Here is a 22,534-nt window from a genome sequence, read left to right as displayed (position 1 = left end):
TATTTCCATGTTCATCCAGATGGCTGTGTAGATATATCCATGTTCACACAGATAGCGGTGTAGATATTTCCATGTTCATACAGATAGCGGTGTAGATATTTGCATGTTCATCCAGATGGCTGAGTAGATATATCCATGTTCATACAGATAGCGGTGTAGATACTTCCATGTTCATACAGATAGCGGTGTAGCTATTTCCAGGTTGATACAGATAACGTTGTAGCTATTTCCATGTTCATACAGATAGCGGTGTAGATATTTCCATGTTCATACAGATAGCTGTGTAGCTATTTCCATGTTCATACAGATAACGGTGTAGCTATTTCCATGTTCATACAGATAGCAGTGTAGATATTTCCATGTTCATACAGATATCGGTGTAGAATTCTCCATTTTAATACAGAGAGCGGTGCTGATATTTCCGTGTTTATTCAGGCAGCGGTGTAGATATTTCCATGTTTATACAGATAGCGGTTTAGATATTTCCTTCTTAATACAGATGGCGTTGTAGATATTTATATGTTCATACAGATGGCGGTGCAGATATTTCCATGTTCATACAGATGGCGGTGTAGATATTTCCATGTTTATAGATATAGCGGTGTAGTTATTTCCATGTGTAAAGAGATAGCTGTGTAGATATTTCCATGAATATGCAGATAGCTTTGTAGATATTTCCATTTTCATGCAGATAGCGGTGTAGATATTTACATGTTGAAACAGATAGCAGTGTAGATATTTCCAAGTTCATTCAGATAGCTTTGTAGATATTTCCATGTTCATACAGATATCGGTGTATATATTTCCTTGTTCATACAGATAGCGGTGTAGATATTTCCATGTTCATACAGATAGCTGTGCTGATATTTCCATGTTTATAAAGGTAGCGGTGTAGATATTTCCATGTTTATACAGATAGCGGTGTAGATATTTCCATGTTTATACAGATAGCGGTGTAGATATTTCCATGTTTATTCAGATAGCGCTGTAGATATCTCCATCTTAATTCAGATGGCGGTGTAGATATTTATATGTTCATACAGATGGCGGTGCAGATATTTCTATGTTCATACAGATGGCGGTGTAGATATTTCCATGTTCATACAGATAGCAGTGTAGTTATTTGCATGTGTAAAGAGATAGCAGTGTAGATATTTCCATCTATATGCAGATAGCTGTGTAGATATTTCCATTTTCATGCAGATAGCGGTGTATATATTTCCATATTCAAACAGATAGCGGTGTAGATATTTGCATGTTCATACAGATAGCGGTGTAGATATTTCCATATTTATACAGATAGCGATGAAGATGTATGCATGTTTACACAGATAGCGGTGTGGATATTTCCATGTTAATCCAGAGGGCTGTGTAGATATATCCATGTTCATACAGATAGCGGTGTAGATATTTCCATGTTCATACAGATAGCGGTGTAGATATTTCCATGTTCATACAGATAGCGGTGCTGATATTTCCATGTTTATACAGGTAGCGGTGTAGATATTTCCATGTTTATACAGATAGTGGAGTGGATATTTCCATGTTTATACAGATAGCGGTGTAGATATTTCCATGTTTATACAGATAGCGGTGTAGATATCTCCATCTTAATACAGATGGCGGTGTAGATATTTATATGTTCATACAGATGGCGGTGCAGATATTTCCATGTTCATACAGATAGCGGTGTAGATATTTCCATGTGTAAAGAGATAGCTGTGTAGATATTTCCATGTATATGCAGATAGCAGTGCAGATATTTCCATTTTCATGCAGATAGCGGTGTAGATATTTCCATGTTAAAACAGATAGCGGTGTAGATATTTCCATGTTCATACAGATAGCGGTGTAGATATTTCCATGTTCATCCAGATGGCTGTGTAGATATTTCCATGTTCATACAGATAGCGGTGTAGCTCTATCCATGTTAATACTGATAGCAGTGTAGATATTTCCATATTCGTACAGATAGCGGTGTAGATATTTCCATGTTCATACAGATAGCAGTGCTGATATTTCCATGTTCATACAGGTAGCGGTGTAGAAATTTCCATGTTTATACAGATAGCGGTGTAGATATTTCCATGTTTATACAGATAACGGTGTAGATATTTCCAGGTTTACACAGATAGCGGTGTAGATATCTCCATCTTAATACAGATGGCGGTGTAGATATTTATATGTTCATACAGATGGCGGTGCAGTTATTTCCATGTTCATACAGATGGCGGTGTAGATATTTCCATGTTTATAGAGATAGCGGTGTAGTTATTTCCATGTGTAAAGAGATAGCTTTGTAGATATTTCCATGTATATGCAGATAGCTGTGTAGGTATTTCCATTTTCATGCAGATAGCGGTGTAGATATTTCCATGTTCATACAGATAGCGGTGTAGATATTTCCATGTTTATACAGATAGCGGTGAAGATGTATGCATGTTTACACAGATAACGGTGTATATATTTCCTAGTTCATACAGATAGCTGTGTAGATATTTCCATGTTCATCCAGATGGCTCTGTAGATATATCCATGTTCATACATATGGTGGTGAAGACATTTCCATGTTCATACAGATAGCGGTGTAGATATTTCCATGTTCATACAGATAGCGGTGTAGATATTTCCATGTTCATACAGATAGCGGTGTAGCTATTTCCATGTTCATACAGATAGCGGTGTAGATATTTCCATGTTCATCCAGATGACTGTGTAGATATATCCATGTTCATACAGATGGCGGTGTAGATATCTCCATGTTCATACAGATAGAGGGGCTGATATTTCCATGTTCACACAGATAGCGGTGTAGTTATTTCCATGTGTAAAGAGATAGCAGTGTAGATATTTCCATGTATACGCAGATAGCTGTGTAGATATTTCCATTTTCATGCAGACAGTGGTGTATATATTTCCCTCTTCAAACAGATAGTGGTGTAGATATTTACATGTTCATACAGATAGCGGTGTAGATATTTCCATGTTTATACAGATAGCGGTGAAGATGAATGCATGTATACACAGATAGCGGTGTGGATATTTCCATGTTCATACAGATAGCGGTGTAGATATTTCCATGTTCATCCAGATGGCTGTGTAGATATATCCATGTTCATACAGATGGCGGTGTAGATATCTCCATGTTCATTCAGATAGAGGGGCTGATATTTCCATGTTCATACAGATAGCGGTGCTGATATTTCCATGTTTATACAGATAGCGGTGTAGATATTTCCATGTTTATTCAGATAGCGGTGTAGATATCTCCATCTTAATACAGATTGCGGTGTAGATATTTATATGTTCATACAGATGGCGGTGCAGATATTTCCATGTTCATACAGATGGCGGTGTAGATATTTCCATGTTCATACAGATAGCGGTGTAGAAATTTCCATGTTCATAGAGATAGCGGTGTAGATATTTCCAAGTTTATACAGATAACGGTGTAGATATCTCCATCTTAATATAGATGGCGGTGTAGATATTTATATGTTCATACAGATGGCGGTGCAGTTATTTCCATGTTCATACAGATGGCGGTGTAGCTATTTCCATGTTTATAGAGATAGCACTGTACGTATTTCCATGTGTAAAGAGATAGCTTTGTAGATATTTCCATGTATATGCATATCACTGTGTAGATATTTCCATTTTCATGCAGATAGCGGTGTAGGTATTTCCATGTATATGCAGATAGCTGTGTATATATTTCTATTTTCATGCAGATAGTGGTTTAGATATTTCCATGTTCAAACAGATAGTGCTGCAGATATTTCCACGTTCATAGAGATAGCGGTGTAGATACTTCCATGTTCATACAGATAGAGGGGCTGTTATTTCCATGTTCATACAGATAGCGGCGTAGATATTTCCAAGTTTATACAGATAGCGGTGTAGATATCTCCATCTTAATACAGATGGCGGTGAAGATATTTATATGTTCATACAGACGGCGGTGCAGATATTTCCATGTTCATACAGATGGCGGTGTAGATATTTCCGTGTTTATAGAGATAGTGGTGTAGTTATTTCCATGTGTAAAGGGATAGCTTTGAAGATATTTCCATGTATATGCAGATAGCTGTGTAGATATTTATATTTTCATGCAGATAGCGGTTTAGATATTTCCATGTTCGTACAGATAGCGGTGTAGATATTTCCATGTTCATGCAGATAGCGTTGTAGATATTTCCATGTTTATACAGATAGCGGTGAAGATGTATGCATGTTTACACAGATAGCGGTGTAGATATTTCCATGTTCATACAGATAGCGGTTCAGATATTTGAATGTTCATACAGATAGCGGTTTAGATATTTCCTTCTTAATACAGATGCCGGTGTAGATATTTTTATGTTCACACAGATGGTGGTGCAGATATTTCCATGTTCATACAGATGGCGGTGTAGAGATTTCCATGTTTATAGATATAGCGGTGTAGTTATTTCCATGTGTAAAGAGATAGCTGTGTAGATACTTCCATGTATATGCAGATAGCTTTGTAGATATTTCCATTTTCATGCAGATAGCGGTGTAGATATTTACATATTCAAACAGATAGCGGTGTAAATATTTCCATGTTCATTCAGATAGCTTTGTAGATATTTCCATGTTCATACAGATAGCGGAGTAGATATTTCCATGTTCATACAGATAGCTGTGTAGATATTTACATGTTCATACAGATAGCGGTGCTCATATTTCCATGTTTATACAGGTAGCGGTGTAGATATTTCCATGTTTATACAGATAGCGGTGTAGATATTTCCATGTTTATAAAGATAGCGGTGTAGATATCTCCTTCTTAACACAGATGGCGGTGTAGATATTTATATATTCATACAGATGGCGGTGCAGATAATTCCATGTTCATACAGATGGCGGTGTAGATATTTCCATGTTCATGGAGATAGCAGTGTAGTTATTTCCATTTGTAAAGAGATAGCTGTGTAGATATTTCCATGTATATGCAGATAGCTTTGTACATATTTCCATTTTCATGCAGACAGCGGTGTAGATATTTCCATGTTCAAACAGACAGCGGTGTAGATATTTCCATGTTCATACAGATAGCGTTGTAGATATTTCCATGTTCATACAGATAGCGGTGTAGATATTTCCATGTTCATCCAGATGGCTGTGTAGATATATCCATGTTCATACAGATAGCGGTGTAGCTATTTCCACGTTCATACAGATAGCGGTGTAGATATTTCCATGTTCATACAGATAGCGGTGTAGATATTTCCATGCTCATACAGATAGCGGTGCTGATATTTCCATGTTTATACAGGAAGTGGTGTAGATATTTCCATGTTTGTGCAGATAGCGGTGTAGATATTTCCATGTTTATACAGATAGCGGTGTAGATATTTCCATGTTTATGCAGATAGCTGTGTAGGTATCTACATCTTAATACAGATGGCGGTGTAGATATTTATATGTTCATACCGATGGCGGTGCAGATATTTCCATGTTCATACAGATGGCGGTGCAGATATTTCCATGTTCATACAGATAGCGGTGTAGATATTTCCATGTTTATACAGATAGCGGCGAAGATCTATGCATGTTTACACAGATAGCGGTGTAGATATTTCCATGTTCATCCAGATGGCTGTGTAGATATATCCATGTTCATACAGATAGAGGTGTAGCTATTTCCCTGTTTATACAGATAGCGGTGTAGATATTTCCACGTTCATACAGATAGTGGTTTAAATATTTCCATGTTCATACAGATAGCGGTGCAGATATTTCCATTTTTATACAGGCAGCGGTGTAGATATTTCCATGTTTATACAGATAGCGGTTTAGATATTTCCTTCTTAATACAGACGGCGGTGTAGATATTTATATGTTCTTAGAGATGGCGGTGTAGATATTTCCATGTTTATACAGATAACAGTGTAGATATCTCCATCTTAATACAGATGGCGGTGTAGATATTTATATGTTCATACAGATGGCGGTGCAGATATTTCCATGTTCATACAGATAGCTGTGTAATTATTTACATGTTCATACAGATAGCGGTGCTCATATTTCCATGTTTATACAGGTAGCGGTGTAGATATTTCCATGTTTATCCAGATAGCGGTGTAGATATTTCCATGTTTATAAAGATAGCGGTGTAGATATCTCCTTCTTAACACAGATGGCGGTGTAGATATTTATATATTCATACAGATGGCGGTGCAGATAATTCCATGTTCATACAGATGGCGGTGTAGATATTTCCATGTTCATGGAGATAGCAGTGTAGTTATTTCCATTTGTAAAGAGATAGCTGTGTAGATATTTCCATGTATATGCAGATAGCTTTGTACATATTTCCATTTTCATGCAGACAGCGGTGTAGATATTTCCATGTTCAAACAGATAGCGGTGTAGATATTTCCATGTTCATACAGATAGCGTTGTAGATATTTCCATGTTCATACAGATAGCGGTGTAGATATTTCTATGTTCATACAGATAGCGGTGTAGATATTTCCATGTTCATACAGATAGCGGTGCTGATATTTCCATGTTTATACAGGAAGTGGTGTAGATATTTCCATGTTTGTGCAGATAGCGGTGTAGATATTTCCATGTTTATACAGATAGCGGTGTAGATATTTCCATGTTTATGAAGATAGCAGTGTAGGTATCTACATCTTAATACAGATGGCGGTGTAGATATTTATATGTTCATACAGATGGCGGTGCAGATATTACCATGTTCATACAGATGGCGGTGCAGATATTTCCATGTTCATACAGATAGCGGTGTAGATATTTCCATGTTTATACAGATAGCGGCGAAGATCTATGCATGTTTACACAGATAGCGGTGTAGATATTTCCATGTTCATCCAGATGGCTGTGTAGATATATCCATGTTCATACAGATAGCGGTGTAGCTATTTCCACGTTCATACAGATAGCGGTGTAGATATTTCCATGTTCATACAGATAGCGGTGTAGATATTTCCATGCTCATACAGATAGCAGTGCTGATATTTCCATGTTTATACAGGAAGTGGTGTAGATATTTCCATGTTTGTGCAGATAGCGGTGTAGATATTTCCATGTTTATACAGATAGCGGTGTAGATATTTCCATGTTTATGCAGATAGCTGTGTAGGTATCTACATCTTAATACAGATGGCGGTGTAGATATTTATATGTTCATACCGATGGCGGTGCAGATATTTCCATGTTCATACAGATGGCGGTGTAGATATTTATATGTTCATACAGATGGCGGTGCAGATATATCCATGTTCATACAGATGGCGGTGTAGATATTTCCATGTTCATACAGATAGCGGTGTAGTTATTTCCATGTGTAAAGAGATAACTGTGTAGACATTTAAATGTATATGTAGATAGCAGTGTAGATATTTCCATCTTCATGCAGATACCGGTGTAGATATTTCCATGTTCAAACAGATTGCGGTGTAGATATTTCCATGTCCATACAGATAGCGGTGTAGATATTTCCATGTTCAAACAGAGAGCGGTGTAGATATTTCCAGGTTCATACAGATAGCGGTGTAGATATTTACATGTTTATACAGATAGCGGCGAAGATCTATGCATGTTTACACAGATAGCGGTGTAGATATTTCCATGTTCATCCAGATGGCTGTATAGATATATCCATGTTCATACAGATAGTGGTGTAGCTATTTCCATGTTCATACAGATAGCAGTGTAGATATTTCCATGTTCATACAGATAGCGGTGTAGATATTTCCATGTTCATACAGATAGCGGTGCTGATGTTTCCATGTTTATACAGGCAGCGGTGTAGATATTTCCATGTTTATTAAGATTGCTGTTTAGATATTTCCTTCTTAATACAGATGGCGGTGTAGATATTTATATGTTCACAGAGAATGCGGTGTAGGTATTTCCATGTTTATACAGATAGCACTGTAGATATCTCCATCTTAATACAGATGGCAGTGTAGATATTTATATGTTCCTACAGATGGCGGTGCAGATATTTCCATGTTCATACAGATGGCGGTGTAGATATTTCCATGGTCATACAGATAGCGGTGTAGTTATTTCCATGTGTAAAGAGATAGCTATGTAGATATTTAAATGTATATGCAGATAGCACTGTAGATATTTCCATTTTCATGTAGATAGCGGTGTAGATATTTCCATGTTCAAACAGATAGCGGTGTAGATATTTCCATGTTCATACAGATAGCGGTGTAGATATTTCCATGTTCATACACATAGCGGTGTAGATATTTCCATGTTTATACAGATAGCGGTGAAGATCTATGCATGTTTACACAGATAGCGGTGTAGATATTTCCATGTTCATCCAGATGGCTGTGTAGATATATCCATGTTCATACAGATGGCGGTGAAGATATTTCCATGTTCATACAGATAGCTGTGTAGTTATTTCCATGTGTAAAGAGATAGCTGTGTAGATATTTCCGTGTATATGCACATAGCTGTGTTTTTATTTCCATTTTCATGCAGATAGCGGTTTAGATATTTCCATGTTCAAACAGATAGCGGTGCATATATTTCCATGTTCATACAGATAGCGGTGTAGATACTTCCATGTTCATACAGATAGAGGGGCTGATATTTCCATGTTCATACAGATAGCGGTGCTGATATTTCCATGTTTATACAGATAGCGGTGTAGATATTTCCATGTTTATACAGATAGTGGTGTAGATATTTCCATGTTCATACAGATAGCAGTGTAGCTATTTCCATGTTCATACAGATAGCGGTGTAGATATTTCCATGTTCATAGAGATAGCGGAGAAGATATTTCCATGTACATAGAGATAGCGGTGCTGATATTTCCATGTTTATACAGGTAGCGGTGTAGATATTTCCATGTTTATACATATAGCGGTGTAGGTATTTCCATGTTTATACAGATAGCGGTGTAGATATTTCCAAGTTTATACAGATAGCGATGTAGTTATCTCCATCTTAATACAGATGGCGGTGTAGATATTTATATGTTCATTTAGATGGCGGCGCAGATATTTCCACGTTCATACAGATGGCGGTGTAGATATTTCCGTGTTTATAGAGATAGCGGTGTAGTTATTTCCATGTGTAAAGAGATAGCTGTGTAGATAGTTCCATATATATGCAGATAGCTTTGTAGATATTTCCATTTTCATGCAGATAGCGGTGTAGATATTTACATGTTCAAACAGATAGCGGTGTAGATATTTCCATGTTCATACAGATAGCGGTGTAGATATTTCCATGTTCATACACATAGCGGTGTAGATATTTCCATGTTTATACAGATAGCGGTGAAGATCTATGCATGTTTACACAGATAGCGGTGTAGATATTTCCATGTTCATCCAGATGGCTGTGTAGATATATCCATATTCATACAGATGGCGGTGAAGATATTTCCATGTTCATACAGATAGCTGTGTAGTTATTTCCATGTGTAAAGAGATAGCTGTGTAGATATTTCCGTGTATATGCACATAGCTGTGTTTTTATTTCCATTTTCATGCTGGTAGCGGTTTAGATATTTCCATGTTCAAACAGATAGCGGTGCATATATTTCCATGTTCATACAGATAGCGGTGTAGATACTTCCATGTTCATACAGATAGAGGGGCTGATATTTCCATGTTCATACAGATAGCGGTGCTGATATTTCCATGTTTATACAGATAGCGGTGTACATATTTCCATGTTTATACAGATAGCGGTGTAGATATTTCCATGTTCATACAGATAGCGGTGTAGCTATTTCCATGTTCATACAGATAGCGGTGTAGATATTTCCATGTTCATAGAGATAGCGGAGTAGATATTTCCATGTACATACAGATAGCGGTGCTGATATTTCCATGTTTATACAGGTAGCGGTGTAGATATTTCCATGTTTATACATATAGCGGTGTAGGTATTTCCATGTTTATACAGATAGCGGTGTAGATATTTCCAAGTTTATACAGATAGCGATGTAGTTATCTCCATCTTAATACAGATGGCGGTGTAGATATTTATATGTTCATTTAGATGGCGGCGCAGATATTTCCACGTTCATACAGATGGCGGTGTAGATATTTCCGTGTTTATAGAGATAGCGGTGTAGTTATTTCCATGTGTAAAGAGATAGCTGTGTAGATAGTTCCATATATATGCAGATAGCTTTGTAGATATTTCCATTTTCATGCAGATAGCGGTGTAGATATTTACATGTTCAAACAGATAGCGGTGTAGATATTCCCTTGTTCATTCAGATAGCTTTGTAGATATTTCCATGTTCATACAAATAGCAGTGTAGATATTTCCATGTTCATACTGAAAGTGGTGTAGATATTTCCATGTTCATACAGATAGCGGTGCTGATATTTCCATGTTTATACAGGTAGCGGTGTAGATATTTCCATGTTCATACGGATGGCGGTGTAGATATTTCCATGTTTATAGAGATAGCGGTGTAGTTATTTCCAAGTGTTAAGAGATAGCTGTGTAGATATTTCCATGTATATGCAGATAGCTGTGTAGATATTTCCATTTTCATGCAGACAGCGGTGTAGATATTTCCAAGTTCAAACAGATAGCGGTGTACATATTTCCATGTTCATAAAGATAGCGGTGTAGATATTTAAATGTTCATACAGATAGCGGTGTAGATATTTCCATGTTCATACAGATAGCGGTGCTGATATTTCCATGTTTATACAGGTAGTGGTGTGGAAATTTCCATGTTCATTCAGATAGCGGTGTAGATATTTCCATGTTTATACAGATAGCGGTGTAGATATTTCCATGTTTATACAGATAGCAGTGTAGATATCTCCATCTTAATACAGATGGCGGTGTAGATATTTATATGTTCATACAGATGGCGGTGCAGATATTTCCATGTTCATACAGATGGCGGTGTAGATATTTCCATGTTCATACAGATAGCGGTGTAGTTATTTCCATGTGTGAAGAGATAACGGTGTAGACATTTAAATGTATATGCAGATAGCAGTATAGATATTTCCATTTTCATGCAGATAGTGGTGTAGATATTTCCATGTTCAAACAGATTGCGGTGTAGATATTTCCATGTCCATACAGATAGCGGTGTAGATATTTCCATGTACAAACAGATAGCGGTGTAGATATTTCCATGTTCATACAGATAGCGGTGTAGATATTCCCATGTTCATACACATAGCGGTGTAGATATTTCCATGTTCATACAGATATCGGTGCTGATATTTCCATGTTTATACAGGCAGCGGTGTAGATATTTCCATGTTTATACAGATAGCGGTTTAGATATTTCCTTCTTAATACAGATGGCGGTGTAGATATTTACATGTTCATACAGATGGCGGTGTAGATATTTCCGTGTTTATACAGATAGCAGTGTAGATATCTCCATCTTCATACAGATGGCGGTGTAGATATTTATAGGTTCATACAGATGGCGGTGCAGATATTTCCAAGTTCATACAGATGGCGGCGTAGATATTTCCATGTTCATACAGATAGCGGTGTAGATATTTCCATGTGTAAAGAGATAGCTGTGCAGACATTTAAATGTATATGCAGATAGCAGTGTAGATATTACCATTTTCATGCAGATAGCTGTGTAGAGATTTACACGTTCAAACAGATAGCTGTGTAGATATTTCCATGTTCATACAGATAGCGGTGGAGATATTTCCATGTTCATACAGATAGTGGTGTAGATATTTCCATGTTTATTCAGATAGCGGTGAAGATCTATGCATGTTTACACAGATAGCGGTGTAGATATTTCCATGTTCATCCAGATGGCTGTGTAGTTTTATCCATGTTCACACAGATAGCGGTGTAGATATTTCCATGTTCATACAGATAGCGGTGTAGATATTTCCATGTTCATCCAGATGGCTGTGTAGATATATCCATGTTCATACAGATAGTGGTGTAGATATTTCCATGTTCATACAGATAGCGGTGTAGCTATTCCCATGTTCATACAGATAACGGTGTAGATATTTCCAAGTTCATACAGATAGCGGTGTAGATATTTCCATGTTCATACAGATAGCGGTGTAGATATTTCCATGTTCATTCAGAGAGCGGTGTAGCTATTCCCATGTTCATACAGATAACGGTGTAGCTATATCCATGTTCATACAGATAGCGGTGTAGATATTTCCATGTTTATACAGATAGCGGTGTAGATATTTCCATGTTCATACAGATAGCGGTGCTGATATTTCCATGTTAATACAGGCAGCGGTGTAGATATTTCCATGTTTATACAGATAGCGGTGTAGATATTTCCATGTTTATACAGATAGCAGTGTAGATATCTCCATCTTAATACAGATGGCGGTGTAGATATTTATATGTTCATTCAGTTGGCGGTGCAGATATTTCCATGTTCATACAGATGGCGGTGTAGATATTTCCATGTTCATACAGATGGCGGTGTAGATATTTCCATGTTCATACAGATAGCGGTGTAGTTATTTCCATGTGTAAAGCGATAGCTGGGTAGATATTTCCATGTGTATGCAGATAGCTGTGTAGATATTTCCATTTTCATGCAGATAGCGGTGTATGTATTTCCATCTTCAAACAGATAGCGGTGTAGATATTTCCATGTTCATACAGAAAGCTTTGTAGATATTTCCATGTTTATACACATAGCGGTGAAGATGTATGCATGTTTACACAGATAGCGGTGTGGATATTTCCATGTTCATCCAGAGGGCTGTGTAGATATATCCATGTTCATACAGATAGCGGTGTAGATATTTCCATGTTCATACAGATAGCGGTGTAGATATTTCCATGTTCATACAGATAGCAGTGTAGATATTTCCATGTTCATACAGAAACCGGTGCTGATATTTCCATGTTTATACAGGTAGCTGTGTAGATATTTCCATGTTTATACAGATAGCGGTGTAGATATTTCCATGTTGATACAGATAGACGTGTAGATATTTCCATGTTTATTCAGATAGCGGTGTAGGTATCTCCATCTTAATACAGATGGCAGTGTAGATATTTATATGTTCATACAGATGGCTGTGCAGATATTTCCATGTTCATACAGATGGCGGTGTAGATGTTTCCATGTTCATACAGAGAGCGGTGTAGTTATTTCCATGTGTAAAGAGATAGCTGTGTAGATATTTCCATGTATATGCAGATAGCAGTGCAGATATTTCCATTTTCACGCAGATAGCGGTGTAGATATTTCCATGTTCAAACAGATAGCGGTGTAGATATTTCCATGTTCATACAAATAGCGGTGTAGATATTTCCATGTTCAAACAGATAGCGGTGTAGATATTTCCATGTTCATACAGATAGCAGTGTAGATATTTCCATGTTCATAGAGATAGCGGTGTAGATATTTCCATGTTTATACAGATAGCGGTGAAGATGTATGCATGTTTACACAGATAGCGGTGTAGATATTTCCATGTTCATCCAGATGGCTGTGTAGATATATCCATGTTCATACAGATAGCTGTGTAGCTATTTCCATGTTCATACACATAGCGGTGTAGATACTTCCATGTTCATACAGATAGAGGGGCTGATATTTCCATGTTCATACAGATAGCGGTGCTGATATTTCCATGTTTATACAGATAGCGGTGTAGATATTTCCATGTTTATACAGATAGTGGTGTAGATATTTCCATGTTCATTCAGATAGCGGTGTAGCTATTTCCATGTTCATACAGATAGCGGTGTAGATATTTCCATGTTCATAGAGATAGCAGAGTAGATATTTCCATGTTCATACACATAGCGGTGCTGATATTTCCATGTTTATACAGGTAGCGGTGTAGATATTTCCATGTTTATACAGATAGCGGTGTAGGTATTTCCATGTTTATACAGATAGCGGTGTAGATATTTCCAAGTTTATACAGATAGCGATGTAGATATCTCCATCTTAATACAGATGGCGGTGTAGATATTTATATGTTCATTTAGATGGCGGCGCAGATATTTCCACGTTCATACAGATGGCGGTGTAGATATTTCCGTGTTTATAGATATAGCGGTGTAGTTATTTCCATGTGTAAAGAGATAGCTGTGTAGATAGTTCCATGTATATGCAGATAGCTTTGTAGATATTTCCATTTTCATGCAGATAGCGGTGTAGATATTTACATGTTCAAACAGATAGCGGTGTAGATATTTCCTTGTTCATTCAGATAGCTTTGTAGATATTTCCATGTTCATACAGATAGCAGTGTAGATATTTCCATGTTCATACTGATAGTGGTGTAGATATTTCCATGTTCATACAGATGGCGGTGCTGATATTTCCATGTTTATACAGGTAGCGGTGTAGATATTTCCATGTTTATACAGATAGCGGTGTAGATATTTCCATGTTTATACAGGTAGCGGTGTAGATATTTCCATGTTTATACAGATAGCGGTGTAGATATCTCCTTCTTAATACAGATGGCGGTGTAGATATTTATATGTTCATACAGATGGCGGTGCAGATATTTCCATGTTCATACAGATGGCGGTGTAGATATTTCCATGTTTATAGAGATAGCGGTGTAGTTATTTCCAAGTGTTAAGAGATAGCTGTGTAGATATTTCCATGTACATGCAGATAGCTGTGTAGATATTTCCATTTTCATGCAGACAGCGGTGTAGATATTTCCAAGTTCAAACTGAAAGCGGTGTACATATTTCCATGTTCATAAAGATAGCGGTGTAGATATTTAAATGTTCATACAGATAGCTGTGTTGATATTTCCATGTTCATGCAGATAGCGGTGTAGATATTTCCATGTTCATACAGATAGCGGTGCTGATATTTCCATGTTTATACAGGTAGTGGTGTAGACATTTCCATGTTTTTACAAATAGCGGTGTAGATATTTCCATGTTTATACAGATAGCGGTGTAGATATTTCTATGTTTATACAGATAGCAGTGTAGATATCTCCATCTTAATACAGATGGCGGTGTAGATATTTATATGTTCATACAGATGGCGGTGCAGATATTTCCATGTTCATACAGATGTCGGTGTAGATATTTCCATGTTCATACAGATAGCAGTGTAGTTATTTCCATGTATAAAGAGATAACTGTGTAGACATTTAAATGTATATGCCGATAGCAGTGTAGATATTTCCCTTTTCATGCAGATAGCGGTGTAGATATTTCCATGTTCAAACAGATTGCGGTGTAGATATATCCATGTCCATACAGATAGCGGTGTAGATATTTCCATGTTCAAACAGAGAGCGGTGTAGATATTTCCAGGTTCATACAGATAGCGGTGTAGATATTTACATGTTTATACAGATAGCGGCGAAGATCTATGCATGTTTACACAGATAGCGGTGTAGATATTTATATGTTCATCCAGATGGCTGTGTAGATATATCCATGTTCATACAGATAGCGGTGTAGCTATTTCCATGTTCATACAGATAGCAGTGTAGATATTTCCATGTTCATTCAGATAGCGGTGTAGATATTTCCATGTTCATACAGATAGCGGTGCTGATGTTTCCATGTTTATACAGGCAGTGGTGTAGATATTTCCATGTTTATAAAGATTGCGGTTTAGATATTTCCTTCTTAATACAGATGGCGGTGTAGATATTTATATGTTCACAGAGATGGCGGTGTAGGTACTTCCGTCTTTATACAGATAGCAGTGTAGATATCTCCATCTTAATACAGATGGCAGTGTAGATATTTATATGTTCATACAGATGGCGGTGCAGATATTTCCATGTTCATACAGATGGCGGTGTAGATATTTCCATGTTCATACAGATAGCGGTGTAGTTATTTCCAAGTGTAAAGAGATAGCTGTGTAGATATTTAAATGTATATGCAGATAGCAGTGTAGATATTTCCATTTTCATGCAGATAGCGGTGTAGATATTTCCATGTTCAAACAGATAGCGGTGTAGATATTTCCATGTTCATACAGATAGCGGTGTAGATATTTCCATGTTCATACAGGTAGCGGTGTAGATATTTCCATGTTTATACAGATAGCGGTGAAGATCTATGCATGTTTACACAGATAGCGCTGTAGATATTTCCATGTTCATCCAGATGGCTGTGTAGATATATCCATGTTCATACAGATGGCGGTGAAGATATTTCCATGTTTATACAGATAGCTGTATAGTTATTTCCATGTGTATAGAGATAGCTGTGTAGATATTTCCGTGTATATGCACATAGCTGTGTATTTATTTCCATTTTCATGCTGGTAGCGGTTTAGATATTTCCATGTTCAAACAGATAGCGGTGCATATATTTCCATGTTCATACAGATAGCGGTGTAGATACTTCCATGTTCATACAGATAGAGGGTCTGATATTTCCATGTTCATACAGATAGCGGTGCTGATATTTCCATGTTTATACAGATAGCGGTGTAGCTATTTCCATGTTCATACAGATAGCGGTGTAGATATTTCCATGTTCATACAGATAGCGGTGTAGCTATTTCCATGTTCATACAGATAGCGGTGTAGATATTTCCATGTTCATAGAGATAGCGGAGTAGATATTTCCATGTTCATACAGATAGCGGTGCTGATATTTCCATGTTTATACAGGTAGCGGTGTAGATATTTCCATGTTTATACAGATAATGGTGTAGGTATTTCCATGTTTATACAGATAGCGGTGTAGATATTTCCAAGTTTATACAGATAGCAATGTAGATATCTCCATCTTAATACAGATGGCGGTGTAGATATTTATATGTTCATTTAGATGGCGGCGCAGATATTTCCACGTTCATACAGATGGCGGTGTAGATATTTCCGTGTTTATAGAGATAGCGGTGTAGTTATTTCCATGTGTAAAGAGATAGCTGTGTAGATAGTTCCATGTATATGCAGATAGCTTTGTAGATATTTCCATTTTCATGCAGATAGCGGTGTAGATATTTACATGTTCAAACAGATAGCGGTGTAGATATTTCCTTGTTCATTCAGATAGCTTTGTAGATATTTCCATGTTCATACAGATAGCAGTGTAGATATTTCCATGTTCATACTGAAAGTGGTGTAGATATTTCCATGTTCATACAGATAGCGGTGCTGATATTTCCATGTTTATACAGGTAGCGGTGTAGATATTTCCATGTTTATACAGATAGTGGTGAAGATATTTCCATGTTTATACAGGTAGCGGTGTAGATATTTCAAAGTTTATACAGATAGCGGTGTAGATATCTCCTTCTTAATACAGATGGCGGTGTAGATATTTATATGTTCATACAGATGGCGGTGCAGATATTTCCATGTTCATACAGATGGCGGTGTAGATATTTCCATGTTTATAGAGATAGCGGTGTAGTTATTTTCAAGTGTTAAGAGATAGCTGTGTAGATATTTCCATGTATATGCAGATAGCTGTGTAGATATTTCCATTTTCATGCAGACAGCGGTGTAGATATTTCCAAGTTCAAACAGATAGCGGTGTACATATTTCCATGTTCATAAAGATAGCGGTGTAGATATTTAAATGTTCATACAGATAGCGGTGTAGATATTTCCGTGTTCATACAGATAGCGGTTTAGATATTTCCATGTTCACACAGATAGCGGTGCTGATATTTCCATGTTTATACAGGTAGTGGTGTAGACATTTCCATGTTTTTACAGATAGCGGTGTAGATATGTCCATGTTTATACAGATAGCGGTGTAGATATTTCCATGTTTATACAGATAGCAGTGTAGATATCTCCATCTTAATACAGATGGTGGTGTAGATATTTATATGTTCATACAGATGGCGGTGCAGATATTTCCATGTTCATACAGATGGCTCTGTAGATATTTCCATATTCATACAGATAGCGGTGTAGTTATTTCCATGTGTAAAGAGATAACTGTGTAGACATTTAAATGTATATGCAGATAGTAGTGTAGATATTTCCATTTTCATGCAGATAGCGGTGTAGATATTTCCATGTTCAAACAGATTGCGGTGTAGATATTTCCATGTCCATACAGATAGCGGAGTAGATATTTCCCTGTTCATACAGATAGCGGTGTAGATATTTCCATGTTTATACAGATAGCGGTGAAGATGTATGCATGTTTACACAGATAGCGGTGTAGATATTTCCATGTTCATCCAGACGGCTGTGTAGATATATCCATGTTCATACAGATAGCGGTGTAGCTATTTCCATGTTCATACAGATATCGGTGCTGATATTTCCATGTTTATACAGGCAGCGGTGTAGATATTCCCATGTTCATTCACATAGCGGTGTAGATATTTCCATGTTCATACAGATATCGGTGGTGATATTTCCATGTTTATACAGGCAGCGGTGTAGATATTTCCATGTTTATACAGATAGCGGTTTAGATATTTCCTTCTTAATACAGATGGCGGTGTAGATATTTATATGTTCATACAGATGGCGGTGTAGATATTTCCATGTTTATACAGATAGCAGTGTAGATATCTCCATCTTCATACAGATGGCGGTGTAGATATTTATAGGTTCATACAGATGGCGGTGCAGATATTTCCAAGTTCATACACATGGCGGCGTAGATATTTCCATGTTCATACAGATAGCGGTGTAGATATTTCCATGTGTAAAGAGATAGTTGTGTAGACGTTTAAATGTATATGCAGATAGCAGTGTAGATATTTCCATTTTCATGCAGATAGCTGTGTAGAGATTTACACGTTCAAACAGATAGCTGTGTAGATATTTCCACGTTCATACAGATAGCGGTGTATATATTTCCATGTTCATACAGATAGTGGTGTAGATATTTCCATGTTTATTCAGATAGCGGTGAAGATCTATGCATGTTTACACAGAGAGCGGTGTAGATATTTCCATGTTCATCCAGATGGCTGTGTAGATATATCCATGTTCATACAGATAGCGGTGTAGATATTTCCATGTTCATACAGATAGCGGTGTAGATATTTCCATGTTCATCCAGATGGTTGTGTAGATATATCCATGATCATACAGATAGTGGTGTAGATATTTCCATGTTCATACAGATAGTGGTGTAGCTATTCCCATGTTCATACAGATAACGGTGTAACTATTTCCATGTTCATACAGATAGCGGTGTAGATATTTCCATGTTCATACAGATAGCGGTGTAGATATTTCCATGTTCATACAGATAGCGGTGTAGCTATTCCCAAGTTCATACAGATAACGGTGTAGCTATATCCATGTTCATACAGATACCGGTTTAGATATTTCCTTTTTAATACAGATGGCGGTGTAGATATTTATATGTTCATACAGGTGGCGATGCAGATATTTCCATGTTCATACAGATGGCGGTGTAGATATTTCCATGTTCATACAGATAGCGGTGTAGTTATTTCCATGTGTAAAGAGATAGCTGTGTAGATATTTCCATGTGTATGCAGATAGCTGTGTAGATATTTCCATTTTCATGCAGATAGCGGTGTATGTATTTCCATCTTCAAACAGATAGCGGTGTAGATATTTCCATGTTCATACAGAAAGCCTTGTAGATATTTCCATGTTTATACAGATAGCGGTGAAGATGTATGCATGTTTACACAGATAGCGGTGTGGATATTTCCATGTTCATCCAGAGGGCTGTGAAGATATATCCATGTTCATACAGATAGCGGTGTAGATATTTCCATGTTCATACAGATAGCGGTGTAGATATTTCCATGTTCATACAGATAGCAGGGTAGATATTTCCATGTTCATACAGATAGCTTTGTAGATATTTCCATGTTCATAAAGAAAGCGGTGCTGATATTTCCATGTTTATACAGGTAGCGGTGTAGATATTTCCATGTTTATACAGATAGCGGTGTAGATATTTCCATGTTTATACAGATAGAGGTGTAGATATTTCCATGTTTATTCAGATAGCGGTGTAGGTATCTCCATCTTAATACAGATGGCAGTGTAGATATTTATATGTTCATACAGATGGCGGTGCAGATATTTCCATGTTCATACAGATGGCGGTGTAGATGTTTCCATGTTCATACAGAGAGCGGTGTAGTTATTTCCATGTGTAAAGAGATAGCTGTGTAGATATTTCCATGTATATGCAGAGAGCAGTGCAGATATTTCCATTTTCACGCAGATAGCGGTGTAGATATTTCCATGTTCAAACAGATAGTGGTGTAGATATTTCCATGCTCATACAGATAGCAGTGTAGATATTTCCATGTTCATACAGATAGCGGTGTAGATATTTCCATGTTTATACAGATAGCGGTGAAGATGTATGCATGTTTACACAGATAGCGGTGTAGATATTTCCATGTTCATCCAGATGGCTGTGTAGATATATCCATGTTCATACAGATAGCGGTGTAGCTATTTCCATGTTCATACAGATAGCGGTGTAGATACTTCCATGTACATACAGATAGAGGGGCTGATATTTCCATGTTCATACAGATAGCGGTGCTGATATTTCCATGTTTATACAGATAGCGGTGTAGATATTTCCATGTTTATACAGATAGTGGTGTAGATATTTCCATGTTCATACAGATAGCGGTGTAGCTATTTCCATGTTCATACAGATAGCGGTGTAGATATTTCCATGTTCATAGAGATAGCGGTGCTGATATTTCCATGTTTATACAGGTAGCGGTGTAGATATTTCCATGTTTATACAGATAGCGGTGTAGGTATTTCCATGTTTACACAGATAGCGGTGTAGATATTTCCAAGTTTATACAGATAGCGATGTAGATATCTCCATCTTAATACAGATGGCGGTGTAGATATTTATATGTTCATTTAGATGGCGGCGCAGATATTTCCACGTTCATACAGATGGCGGTGTAGATATTTCCGTGTTTATAGAGATAGCAGTGTAGTTGTTTCCATGTGTAAAGAGATAGCTGTGTAGATAGTTCCATGTATATGCAGATAGCTTTGTAGATATTTCCATTTTCATGCAGATAGCGGTGTAGATATTTACATGTTCAAACAGATAGCGGTGTAGATATTTCCTTGTTCATTCAGATAGCTTTGTAGATATTTCCATGTTCATACAGATAGCGGTGTAGATATTTCCATGTTCATACAGATAGCGGTGTAGATATTTCCATGTTCATACAGATAGCGGTGTAGCTATTCCCATGTTCATACAGATAACGGTGTAGCTATATCCATGTTCATACAGATAGCGGTTTAGATATTTCCTTTTTAATACAGATGGCGGTGTAGATATTTATATGTTCATACAGGTGGCGGTGCAGATATTTCCATGTTCATACAGATGGCGGTGTAGATATTTCCATGTTCATACAGATAGCGGTGTAGTTATTTCCATGTGTAAAGAGATAGCTGTGTAGATATTTCCATGTGTATGCAGATAGCTGTGTAGATATTTCCATTTTCATGCAGATAGCGGTGTATGTATTTCCATCTTCAAACAGATAGCGGTGTAGATATTTCCATGTTCATACAGAAAGCTTTGTAGATATTTCCATGTTTATACAGATAGCGGTGAAGATGTATGCATGTTTACACAGATAGCGGTGTGGATATTTCCATGTTCATCCAGAGGGCTGTGAAGATATATCCATGTTCATACAGATAGCGGTGTAGATATTTCCATGTTCTTACAGATAGCGGTGTAGATATTTCCATGTTCATACAGATAGCAGGGTAGATATTTCCATGTTCATACAGATAGCTTTGTAGATATTTCCATGTTCATAAAGAAAGCGGTGCTGATATTTCCATGTTTATACAGGTAGCGGTGTAGATATTTCCATGTTTATACAGATAGCGGTGTAGATATTTCCATGTTTATACAGATAGAGGTGTAGATATTTCCATGTTTATTCAGATAGCGGTGTAGGTATCTCCATCTTAATACAAATGGCAGTGTAGATATTTATATGTTCATACAGATGGCGGTGCAGATATTTCCATGTTCATACAGATGGCGGTGTAGATGTTTCCATGTTCATACAGAGAGCGGTGTAGTTATTTCCATGTGTAAAGAGATAGCTGTGTAGATATTTCCATGTATATGCAGAGAGCAGTGCAGATATTTCCATTTTCACGCAGATAGCGGTGTAGATATTTCCATGTTCAAACAGATAGTGGTGTAGATATTTCCATGCTCATACAGATAGCAGTGTAGATATTTCCATGTTCATACAGATAGCGGTGTAGATATTTCCATGTTTATACAGATAGCGGTGAAGATGTATGCATGTTTACACAGATAGCGGTGTAGATATTTCCATGTTCATCCAGATGGCTGTGTAGATATATCCATGTTCATACAGATAGCGGTGTAGCTATTTCCATGTTCATACAGATAGCGGTGTAGATACTTCCATGTACATACAGATAGAGGGGCTGATATTTCCATGTTCATACAGATAGCGGTGCTGATATTTCCATGTTCATACAGATAGCGGTGCTGATATTTCCATGTTTATACAGATAGCGGTGTAGATATTTCCATGTTTATACAGATAGTGGTGTAGATATTTCCATGTTCATACAGATAGCGGTGTAGCTATTTC

This window comes from Gorilla gorilla, chromosome 2 (assembly GCF_029281585.2).
Source record: "Gorilla gorilla gorilla isolate KB3781 chromosome 2, NHGRI_mGorGor1-v2.1_pri, whole genome shotgun sequence".
NCBI lineage: Eukaryota > Metazoa > Chordata > Mammalia > Primates > Hominidae > Gorilla > Gorilla gorilla.
The sequence above is the reverse complement of the archived record's forward strand: the minus strand, read 5'-3'. Positions refer to the sequence as shown.